This window comes from Eriocheir sinensis, unplaced genomic scaffold (genome assembly GCF_024679095.1).
Source record: "Eriocheir sinensis breed Jianghai 21 unplaced genomic scaffold, ASM2467909v1 Scaffold3, whole genome shotgun sequence".
Lineage (NCBI taxonomy): Eukaryota > Metazoa > Arthropoda > Malacostraca > Decapoda > Varunidae > Eriocheir > Eriocheir sinensis.
Window position 1 is genome coordinate 1,636,080 of NW_026111609.1, and position 12,152 is coordinate 1,648,231.

Here is a 12,152-nt window from a genome sequence, read left to right on the forward strand (position 1 = left end):
CGACCTTTATATCAATGATTGCTTTTAGCGCGAGCTCTGTCACTGTTACAGCCACTGCGTGAGCTCCTTGGTCTTAAACCCAGCCCGGTGGGGGAGGGAATCTCCATGCCATTCTCGGGGGTGGGGAGGGTGAGGATAAAGGCAACCGTGGAGATGATGTTGACGCTGCTGGTAGCTGGCGCGATGGGGAGACATTGGTTTCTCCTCTTTCTTTTGTTTGATCGATTAACGTTCTCTACGTTGTATTTCCTATATCTTTTCTCCATAGATTACACGCCACTGGTCTAGTTCCGTGACTATACACACCCTCATCACCACTTTCACTTAAAGTATCCCCGACAACATTATGAGTAGTACTAGCAGTAGTGGCAGTAGTGGCGCGGCTAGTAGAAGCAGTTTGAGATGTCCTCCGCATTTGACGCAGATTCTCAGGTAAATCAGGGTGGCCATAAGCTCTCGTAAAAACACGAGAAGGATTACCCGGCATGCTGTCATCAGAGAGCAGATGCACTCTTTTGTTGTCTAATGCGCTTAAAGTCGCCTTCTCAATGGAGGTACACTGTAAAAATTGGAGGGTATTGAAAGGGTATAACTAGTTGTGTATGGTATAATTTTCAGTGAAATACCCCTAACTTCAACAATACCCTTCTTAACCACGAGGAAGGGTATTTAAAATCAATAATAGACCCTCTATGAGACATAGCAATAAATATGTGTGGAGGCTTTTTTATTTTAGGCTATGAATTTCAAGGTTACTCTTTATTAAATCTCAGCATTTGTACACTGAGTATATACTGTGACAAAAGACACGATAAAAACGTATTGTTTTCGAGATATCGATATATTTGAGAAGAGACATTATCATGCGCTGCAGTACTTGGCAGGAGCTGCATGCATAATTGCCAAAGGTCGCTTGAACAGTCCATCGCCCCGGTCGCAGAGCTAGAAGCGTGGGAAGCCAGTGCCACCACCCATCAGTGCTAGTGTCGGAGTGTTGTGGAGTGCCTCATCATTATTTTCGTTTTACAAGCCTACTGACACAGGATTTCATCAATATCAACTATACCAGGTAAGGATAACTGCTTGTGCTTGTCTACATAAACGTAAGAGGAAGGTCCCTGGGTAAAGGAGTTAGAGAAAGGACAGGTTAATTTGTGCAGTATACAGAAGTCAGGAGGAATTCAAGTGTTGAGCTGTGAGGGGGAAAGGAAAAAGGGAGTTATCATTATTATATGTTGTGTGTTTGAGAGAGAGAGAGAGAGAGAGAGAGAGAGAGAGAGAGAGAGAGAGAGAGAGAGAGAGTGTGTGTGTCAGCCTGGCTGGTCCGTTACGGGTTTAGTACCAGTACGACTCTCATGGAGGCGTCCTCTAGCCTACCTCTACGGGGCAGTCTCTGCTCAGGTAAGAGTACTTCTTTAAACTGCTAGCAGTACTATTATGTCCCACTGCAGCACCATGAGCGTACTGGGTCTTTTTTTCGGCTCAAAACTTTTGGTGGTGGCCAGCCCACTTGGAGAAAGGTCCGGGGGAAAGGGGTAGGGAACTTCAGTAGTGTTGCCACCTGTCCCTTAAAATACGGAACCGTTCCGTATTGAAGCGTGAAATGCTGCGTTCCTTATTGAACCAATACGGAACGCCATTTGTTCCGTATTTGCCTGTATGAATAGTCAAGCAAATTAAATAAATTAATAAGTCATCGTGACCAAATATTAAAACAAATACATAACCAGTTCACAAAAATATATGAGTTTGTTAGGGGTTTGTCGCGCCACCCGCGGCCCGTGCGTTACGGGAACAGTACACGTAATATCTCGCACCGCCTCCACGGTCCATCACCAACAGCATAAGTAATGGCTATATTTATGATCCATTCATATTCCAGGTAGTTACTGTTTTCTCCAAATGAGTTTTCTTTTTTTCTTTAATTAAGGGAAATATATTTTTCAGTGTCTCATTCTTTAGAATTTATACAAACATGTAGTTTCAAAAATATATTACTGATAACTTGACTCATGAACGTATTTTCCAATATATCCTCACATTTAGTCAAGATATCCTTGAATTCCTCCTAATACAGGGTTCTTATGGAAGAGCTTATCTTCAAGCCTTGTCAATATGATTGACTTTCTACCCGCCATCACTGTTCCAACCTCAGATAATGCGTTCTGTATTTTTAGGAGGTGGAGGTGGCAACCCTATGGGAAGGGACAGGTTAATAATTATCCTCTTCAGCACGGTGACGCAGTATACGCGTCATTTGGTCTCTCGTAGCATATCCGAGTGACGCGCATACTGCGTCATGGTCGCTTGAGTCAGTGTGTGTTTCATTTCTTCCCGGATATGGCACGAGACTTTCAAAATGTTGCTCGGATATGCTACGGTGTTTTATGTACCTCCCAATATTATTCTTATGTCAGAGTATGAAGTAATTTCATGCACTCATATTGGATCTTAGCGGACAGTTACTACCACTGGTAGTCAAATACCCTTTGTTTCTACCATGAAATAACACAAATAAAGTGAGGGAAAATATGTTACTTGCGAGTGTAGAAACCTCTCGCCCACCGAGTTGCCGGCACGCTTGATCACCTTATCATGTTGCCCCGCCCCGCCCCGCCCCTCTCTGCACCTCTCATCTGTTTCTGCTCCACTGAGCTAAGACCACTACTTTTGTTCATAATTTGATATGAGATAAAGTCACATCTGTAAGTAATGCTTTTATTTTATTTTCTCGTAGTCTGTCCCTGATAGATGTAGATGAAAAAACGCAGAAAACGTGTCAAGCCAGTTTATGGTCAACTAATTTCTCTCTCTCTCTCTCTCTCTCTCTCTCTCTCTCTCTCTCTCTCTCTCTAAGTCAACTCTACAGTCACCGTAGAGATACGAGGCAGGCGTATTGTGTGTGTGTGTGTGTGTGTGTGTGTGTGTGTGTGTGTGTGTGTGTGTAATTCACCTTTTGGTCTGCTGCAGGTCTCTCTCGAGACAGCCAGCCATTCCCCTACGGAAGCGAGCCAGGGTCTCATTGTACCGATTTTGGGGGAGGGCTGAGACCACTCACACACAACACACCGCGACAACGAGGTCACAACTCCTTGTCTGACGTCGCGTACCTACTCACTGCTAGGTGAACAGGGGCTGCACGTGAAAGAAGATAAATCCAAATTATCTTCACCTGGTTGTGAATCAGGCGCGCTACCAATTACACCACCGGGCCGTGTGTGTGTGTGTGTGTGTGTGTGTGTGTGTGTGTGTGTGTGTGTGTGTGTGTGTGTGTGTGTGTGTGTGTGTGTGTGCGTGCGTGGGTGTGCGTGCGTGTGTGTGAGGGTGTGCGTGCGCGTGTGCGAGTGTATACTAAATGGAAAAAAAGTAAATAAATGAGTAACTACCACTGTTACGTCTCTCTCTCTCTCTCTCTCTCTCTCTCTGAATTACGAAAAGAATGATAAATGAAGGACACAACAATAGCACAACAGGCAATTTTATTTATAGAAAACGATGTCTCGCGCGTAATCTCTTTTTCTATTGTGTCCGAGTCACTCACACATTACCAGATCACAATCTGGTTTGGTAATGAAATTGGTAATGATTTGGCACTGGTAATGGAGTGTAAAAATTGGTAATATGAATATGTAATATAATAATATATATATATATATATATATATATATATATATATATATATATATATATATATATATATATATATATATATATATATATATATATATATATATATATATATATATATATATATATATATATATATATATAGAGAGAGAGAGAGAGAGAGAGAGAGAGAGAGAGAGAGAGAGAGAGAGAGAGAGAGAGAGAGAGAGAGAGAGGCGCTATATGATGCTCCAGTTCCAGGGATTTTAGCTCTCATACCACGGACAACACGCCTAACAACGAGCCAGTCTTCATTCATCCTGCCATCGTGTGGTGCTTGTGATTTAGGTTTTTTGAATATTAACACAGACATGACATGTCTAAATGGAAAGGCACGTATGACTCTACAAGAGTGTGTATAAAATGTTACATTGACGAGCATCAGCAATATAATTAAAATGTTTGGTAATGAAATGACGAATCTGGTAATAACAGTCGAACTTGTAATGCCTGTCGTACAAGAGTTGGCACCCTGGTCCGACTCGAGTCAGTCACGTGGCAACACTTGGTGAGAGATGTGTGATCCATCACCCATACATCCTGCTCTGCACCCTCTTCACCCCACAAAACTTCTTCACCACCACCTCTCCACATCCACACCACACACCATCCCGCCACACACACCACCGCTCATCTTCACCCCTATCTGCTAATTTTGTTTCTCAGCCTCCTTCACTCCCCACAATCACCCATCGTTGCTTACCACTCACTCTCACCACCACCACCACCACCTTCTCCTTCACATTCAGCCCCTCCTCCATCTCCCACGCCTTCATCCGTCACCATCACCCTCACCTTCTCCTTCACATTCAGCCCTCCTCCATCTCCTGCGCCCTTCATCCGTCACCATCACCCTCACCCTCACCACCACCTTCTCCTTCACATTCAGCCCTCCTACATCTCCTGCGCCCCTTCATCCGTCACCATCACCCTCACCCTCACCACCACCTTTTCCTTCACATTCAGCCCCTCCTCCATCTCCCGCGCCCCTTCATCCGTCACCATCACCCTCACCACCACCTTCTCCTTCACATTCAGCCCCTCCTCCATCTCCCGCGCCCCTTCATCCGTCACCACCACCTTCTCCTTCACATTCAGCCCCTCCTCCATCTCCCGCGCCGCGTCATCCGTCACCCTCACCCTCACCACCACCACCACCACCTCCTTCACCGCCACCAGCTGCCGAGAACTCTTTCTCAAGTGTGTCAACACTTATACTTTATCAATCAGAGGAGGAGGAAGAATACCAACTTCCATCGCCGCCACCCTCCGATGAAAATTAGTGAGTGAAATATAAATTGCATTTTATTTTAGACTGAATATTGGTGTGTAAGGCACAATGGAATTATTCTCGATATTCAGATACATACTCTGTTATGATTGTTTCGTTTTGTGATTGACCGTGGAGTTTTTAAAGTTTGCCGCGCGCGCTGAAATCCCGGATATGAGCTGTGAGGGGGGAAGGAGAAAAAGAAGAGAGAATTATTATCATTGTATGCTGAGAGAGAGAGAGAGAGAGAGAGAGAGAGAGAGAGAGAGAGAGAGAGAGAGAGAGAGAGAGAGAGAGAGAGAGAGAGAGAGAGAGAGAGTATGAGGCAGGTCCGTTACACGTTCAGTACCAGTCAGGGGCAACTCAACTTTGATGACAGCCTCGACCGGACTATCAGTGATCATTTAGTCTCTGCTCTGCTCTGTTTCACTACACTCGTCTATTGCTATTATAGTGTTATGGTCAGTTCATTATTATATGCTGTGTGTATGAGAGAGAGAGAGAGAGAGAGAGAGAGAGAGAGAGAGAGAGAGAGAGAGAGAGAGAGAGAGAGAGAGGGGTCAGGAGGTCAATTGTTTTTACTACGAAGCGGAGGTGGCTCAAGGTCAGGTTGGTGTGTGTGTGTGTGTGTGTGTGTGTGTGTGTGTGTGTGTGTGTGTGTGTGTGTAATCCACCTCATGGTCTACTGTTCATACCAGCCAGACGTTCCCCTACAGAAAGACCACAGTTCATCTTTCCGATTTGGGGGAAGGCCTGAGACCACTCACACACAGCACACAGGGAAAGCAAGGTCACAACTCCTTGACTGACATTTCGTACCTACTCACTGCTAGATAAACGGGGGCTACACGTGAAAGGACACACACACACACACACACACACACACACACACACACACACACACACACACACACACACACACACACACACACACACACACACATACACACAGTCGGTAGAACGCCTGACTCTTATTCACGTGGTCTCGAGTTCTAGCCTCCTTGGACATCAGCACATTTTTCTGGTTGATACCGGAGTATTACTCTCCCTCCTTGAGCAAGGGGGAGGGGGTGTGTTGTCTGTGGGTCTCAGCGTTACCCGAAAATGGGAAATAACGAGCTCCAAGCTCACTCGGTAAGGGTAAAGCAGCTGGCGACCGCAAGTCCATCGCGTGATCAAGACCATGGGTGAATTGCACACACACACACACACACACACACACACACACACACACACACACACAGCTTGCTGTAGCTTGTTATTAGAATTTAGAAACACAATATTCATATGTGACTGTATTACAGAAGTAATGGTGTCGGTGTCGACCTGGGGCACTGCTGAAGTTAGTGACTGGCTAACAAGAATAGGACTACACAACTATGTTCAAGTTTTTATAGGTAAGGCCTTGATATTTGAATTTTAGAAAAAATAAATAGAAAACATTCCTAAATATTAGAAGAAATCACTGCTGCTGAAGTTGTTGGAACTTAATATAGTAGTAAAGGAATCTGGAACTTACCCATCATCACTAAATTTTATGTGATATGCACTAAGTAAAAATACAGCTATCAAAGCAATTATACAAATCTCAAGACCTCTATTGTGTCAAGAAACCCAAAGTAATTATTTTTATTCGCAGGGAATTTTATCATTTCTAAGATTTTTTTCATATTTGGAAGTCGTGGTCATGCTTGTTATTAACTCTCCTTATTTCAGGTCTGTAGAGGAGCATAATGCCTAAAGTCAAAGCCCATACACTTCCTTGTCCATTTTGTAAAGTACCAACTTATAATTTCAGCCAGTATACAAAACACTTGCAGATATATCATGAGCATGAAAACAAATTTAAAATCAGCTGTCATGAGAGAAAACACAATAACTGAAAGATGGAAACATGGAAACATGGAAAGGCACACACACACACACACATTACACACACACACACACATCTGCTCGACACACACACACACAGATGACACACACACACACACACACACACACACACACTCGATATTGAGGAGCAGATGAAAGCAACTCTATTCACGTGGTCTCGAGTTCTAGCCTCCTTGGAAGTGACGGTCATTTTTCTGGTTGATAGTTGATATATTCCTTGAGCAAGGGGATGTGGAAGTCTGTGGGTCTCAGTGACGTTACTCGGTGAAATAACGAGCTCCAAGTCTCATCGGGTAAAGCAGCTGCAAGTCCATCCGTGATCAAGACCATGGGTGAATTGCACACACACACACACACACACACACACACAGCTTGCTTGAAGCTTTTTAGATTTAGAAACACAATATTCATATGTGACTGTATTACAGAAGTAATGGATTGAGTCGACCTGGGGCACCTGAAGTTAGTGACTGGCTAACAAGAATGGACTACACAACTATGTTCAAGTTTTTATAGGTAAGGCCTTGATATTTGAATTTTAGAAAAATAAATAGAAAACATTCCTAAATATTAGAAGAAATCACTGCTGCTGAAGTTGTTGGAACTTATATAGTAGTAAAGGAATCTGGAACTTACCCATCATCACTAAAATTTATGTGATATGCACTAAGTAAAAATACAGCTATCAAAGCAATTATACAAATCTCAAGACCTCTATTGTGTCAAGAAACCCAAAGTAATTATTTTTATTCGCAGGAATTTTATCATTTCTAAGATTTTTTCATATTTGGAAGTCGTGGTCATGCTTGTTATTAACTCTCCTTATTTCAGGTCTGTAGAGGAGCATAATGCCTAAAGTCAAAGCCCATCCACTTCCTTGTCCATTAAAAGTACCAACTTATAATTTCACCAGTATACAAAACACTGTGATTGATCTTATATCATGAGCATGATTTCAAATTTAAAATCAGCTGTCATTCAGACTGCAAGAAAACATTTCGATATGTTTCTTTATATCGTATATATAAAAGAGAATCATGCAACAAAAGAATTCCTTGACTATGCAGCAGAAGTTTCACACTCAGAGAAAATAAACAATACTGGGAAAACACAATGTGAACATATCGAAGTAAATAATCCAACTGAATGGTGAAGATCAAGAGAGCGATAAAGAGGAGTTTACAATGCATTTTGCAAAGTATTTACTCCGTTTAAAAGAAAGACACATGCTACCCGGGACAATGTTCAAAGGTCGTCATTTCGGAGCTAGAATTTTTCTGAACTTTTCAGATAATATATACAAGAAAATAATAGATCAGTGTTTTTAGAAGAAATGAAGTTACCCCAAAAATTCCCAAACTTACAAAGCTTTGAAGACTCAGGGACCATTGTTTGATGAAGAAATAAATGCAGTCAACAGTAAGTTCAAACTGAGAAGCTATATTGCAGCAAACTTTCCTTATGTAAGTCCACAAGCTTTTTATTTATCTGTTCATGACAGAGCGTCCATATATCATTATGTAACAGTAATAGAGATGCTGAAAGCAGTGCTCTCAAGAATATATGTACAAAAGCAAATACAACAAAATGAACATAGCTATCATCACCCTAATGTGTTATATGACACTTGTGATGGTGAGTGCAGTAATACTGTTGACTGCTTATCAAACCCCATCAAACTTCACATGTATATTGATGAATTTGAGATTTGCAATCCAGTTGGTTCAAAGCGAGGGGAGTATAAATTGACAGCAGTGTATTTTGCAATTGGAAATCTGCCCAAAATTTTTAGAAATAAAGAGGACACCATATTTGTATGCCTACTGGTTAGGCATAAATTCTTGAAATTATATGATCCTACGTACCAAAAACTTTTTCAACCTTTAATAACAGACTTACAAACTCTACAAAATGGCATTGAGTATGATGCAGGCTTCAAGAAACTTAAATTTACAGCCGTGCTAGAGTTCGTGTTGGGAGACAATTTGTCGTCCCATGCTGTGGCTGGATTTCAGACAAATTTTAATTCAGGCTCATTCTGTAGGTTTTGTTCTATAAGATATTCTGAGTTCAGGAACACATTATGCATATCTAAATTAAGAGAAAGGAATAGTGTTGCCTATGCTCATCAAATAAAGTTCATTGATAAAAATGCAGCAGATGCAGCTTTATATGGCATTAAGCATAGGTGTGCTTTGTCTCAACTGAACTATTTTACAGTTCCTGAATCATTTCCCTCAGATATAATGCATGACTGTCTTGAAGGAATAATTCCCCTAACTGTTCAACTTGTTCTCAAAGAACTTTATAAGGAAAATCTTGTTACAGTGAAGGGTTTGAATGAATCCCTCCTTCAAACACGGGTTCCTGTGAGTGATAAGCCTAATTTCTTTAATGACAATTTTTTTAGTGGAAATGGCAAGATTGTGGGTAAGGATTCACAGAAATTAGAGTTGTTTCTAGTTTTGCCCCAGCTTGTTGATCTTTCCTCTGTGGGTAATTCTGCAGCATGGGATGTTTACATAGCACAGAGGAAATGTATGGATTTTATATTAAGTCCAGTTGTTGAAAAAGATCATCTGCCTCATTTAGCAGGCCTTATTGAATCATATATCCTGAAATTCAAGAGCACATTTGGTCACAGCAGTTTAATACCTAAACATCATTTTATGATGCACTTCCCCTCACATATAGAGAAGTTTGGACCACTGAGAAATTTGTGGTGTATGAGGTTTGAGGCTACACCAATATTTCAAAAGCTTATTGCAAATACTAGGAATTTCAAGAATGTCACTCATACACTGACTGAACGGCATCAGATGAGAGTAGCTCACGCACTTGCATCATCAATTTTTTGTGGCATGAGGGGAAGGAACCGCAATCTGCAGTCATTAGCGTTGATGTAAACAGCTTGCCACAGTCTTTAAAATTAGCTCTTCAAGATAAGATTGGTAAACCACTGTCCAACATTAATACTGTAAAATGCTTGAAAGTTGATGGCGTAAGTTACAACACAAATTCAAGTGCTTGCTATATACTGGACTGCAATGATGAAACTCCTTGTTTTGCACAAGTCAAACACATAGTGCTAGTGGAAAAGGAATGGTATTTTGTCTCAAATTACTGTTGCCCAAGAAATATAATGAAATTGCTCATGCATATGAAGTTGAACTTCACGCAGGTTGATTATTGTACTCCCTGAGTCTTTACTTGACAGTCACATGCACAGAACTTACAGAAAAGACAAGGTGACTTATGCTTATTCAACATTTTATGTCACCAAGTACCTTAAAGCTGCAAATTAAGATTATGAAGCGCAAAGTTTCTACGAGTCCTTTTTAGCTTCTTAATTGCTTTATTTAATTAAAAGTTATATATATATATATATATATATATATATATATATATATATATATATATATATATATATATATATATATATATATATATATATATATATATATATATGTTTGGTTCAGTCTTATTAACTCAGAATGTGACTCCTTCTCTTATTTGATTTATATCTAACTAGACAATGAAATGGAAGGGCAAGACATTATAGACATCAACGAGAAGATGATAGGGAAGCTGATTCCTCCAGTGGGAAAACAACTTCTTCTTTCGGGAGCAGGCTGCTTTGAAGGACCCAACTAGTCTTTCAGTGCTGGATACCCAACCTAAAGGTGGAAGAACGTCACAGCCAACTCATGACGCAGTGGAAGCAAGAGCAAGTACTCCAGTGAGCAGTATATGTGGAGAGCCATCGTTATCATCTCTAACAGACACTTTACTGTCTGATGAGGAGGAAGTCTCAGCCACCTTCCACAGTTATCAATGACGAGACCTCTGGTGACCTTTTGGAATGATTTGCAGAATTACAAGTGAGCTGCTGATGTTCATGTCAGGGTGTAATTTCTGTATCTGCCAAGTGTTCATGTCACCATCAATGCTAGATTCTTGAAGACTTTTTTAGTCCGCTGCCATATTAATTAACAGAGGAGTCTTCTAAATCTTACCTTTGGTTATTTATGACATTTCAGACTGCCTCTTTTTCCGCCATGCGTAAAGACCTCTTACAAACAAGAAAAAGTCCACAAGATTACCTGCCTGAACTTCAAACAGAAGAAGAATCATTGAGGTCCTTACATGTGACCTACAAAGAGAAATATCCTGTAAGTACACACTTTTCGGTGCATTTTTCACAATTTTAATTGTTTCTAAAACACACACATCAATCACTAATGAGAGCATACATGTAGGGGTGTGTGTGTGTGTGTGTGTGTGTGTGTGTGTGTGTGTGTGTGTGTTTATATATATATATATATATATATATATAGAGAGAGAGAGAGAGAGAGAGAGAGAGAGAGAGAGAGAGAGAGAGAGAGAGAGAGAGAGAGAGAGAGAGAGATTGATAGAGATAAATATAGATAGATACACACACACACACACACACACACACACACACACACACACACACACACACATATATATATATATATATATATATATATAGAGAGAGAGAGAGAGAGAGAGAGAGAGAGAGAGAGAGAGAGAGAGAGAGAGAGAGAGAGAGAGAGAGACTAAAGGCCGGTCTACACTATCAGTGTGCACCTGTGGTTTTGGAGTATGGTAACGGCGAGTACCTGGAAAATGATAGTGTAGACGCGAACAACTGAAGCACCATCCCTGACCGCTCGGAGAGTTTCTGCCATGCTTCACCACCATCCCTCGAAACTGATGAGTTGCGTGCTCCAGCACCACAGGTGTCCACTGATTGTGTAGATCGGCCTTTAGATGTTGCTCAGTTGAATATTATAGTGTATAACCTGCATTCTTTACAAGAGATATATATAGTACATTCACACTATAAGTACCCCCTTATCTCCATCCAGGACACCTTCAAAACAGGGATACACCAACCTACTAGATGCCCTGTTTAGTGAATATCCACACATTGGAGACCCAGTAAGAATGCATGTTTTTATTAATTTGATGTGCATTTCGCCTGTGTAATCCATGTTCTTATTATTTAATTAGAACACATATAACTCTAAATTTAATGGTTAAACGTAAATAAATGAGTGGCCGTACTAATTTTTTTTTGTCACTTGCATCAGTGAACGTGTCGTCATGTATGGGCTGTTTGACCGCCAAAAAAGTAACAATCATGCATCTTGCATGACTAATTTGCACTATTCCACAGACACCCAAATCAACAGGAACTGCAGTTATCAAGGAACGATGCTGCAGAACGCTTAACCTCAGACCTTTCTATCATTTCCGACTGGGGAATGAGGAACTTAGTTTTCTTCAATGCCTCAAA

At 41.0% G+C, this 12,152-nt stretch overlaps 1 long non-coding RNA gene across 2 annotated transcripts; it reads left to right on the plus strand.

Moving 5' to 3' along the window:
- The first annotated feature begins 952 nt into the window (after nucleotides 1–952).
- Nucleotides 953–10,635, plus strand: LOC126991532 (uncharacterized). 2 transcript variants are annotated; one of them, XR_007745630.1, is made up of 3 exons: nucleotides 953–1,069; nucleotides 6,241–6,333; nucleotides 10,484–10,635. It is a non-coding gene; the product is annotated as an uncharacterized LOC126991532 (long non-coding RNA). The 2 variants fall into 2 exon arrangements; XR_007745631.1 differs by lacking the exon at nucleotides 10,484–10,635 and adding an exon at nucleotides 10,362–10,436.
- Nucleotides 10,636–12,152: the final 1,517 nt, after the last annotated feature.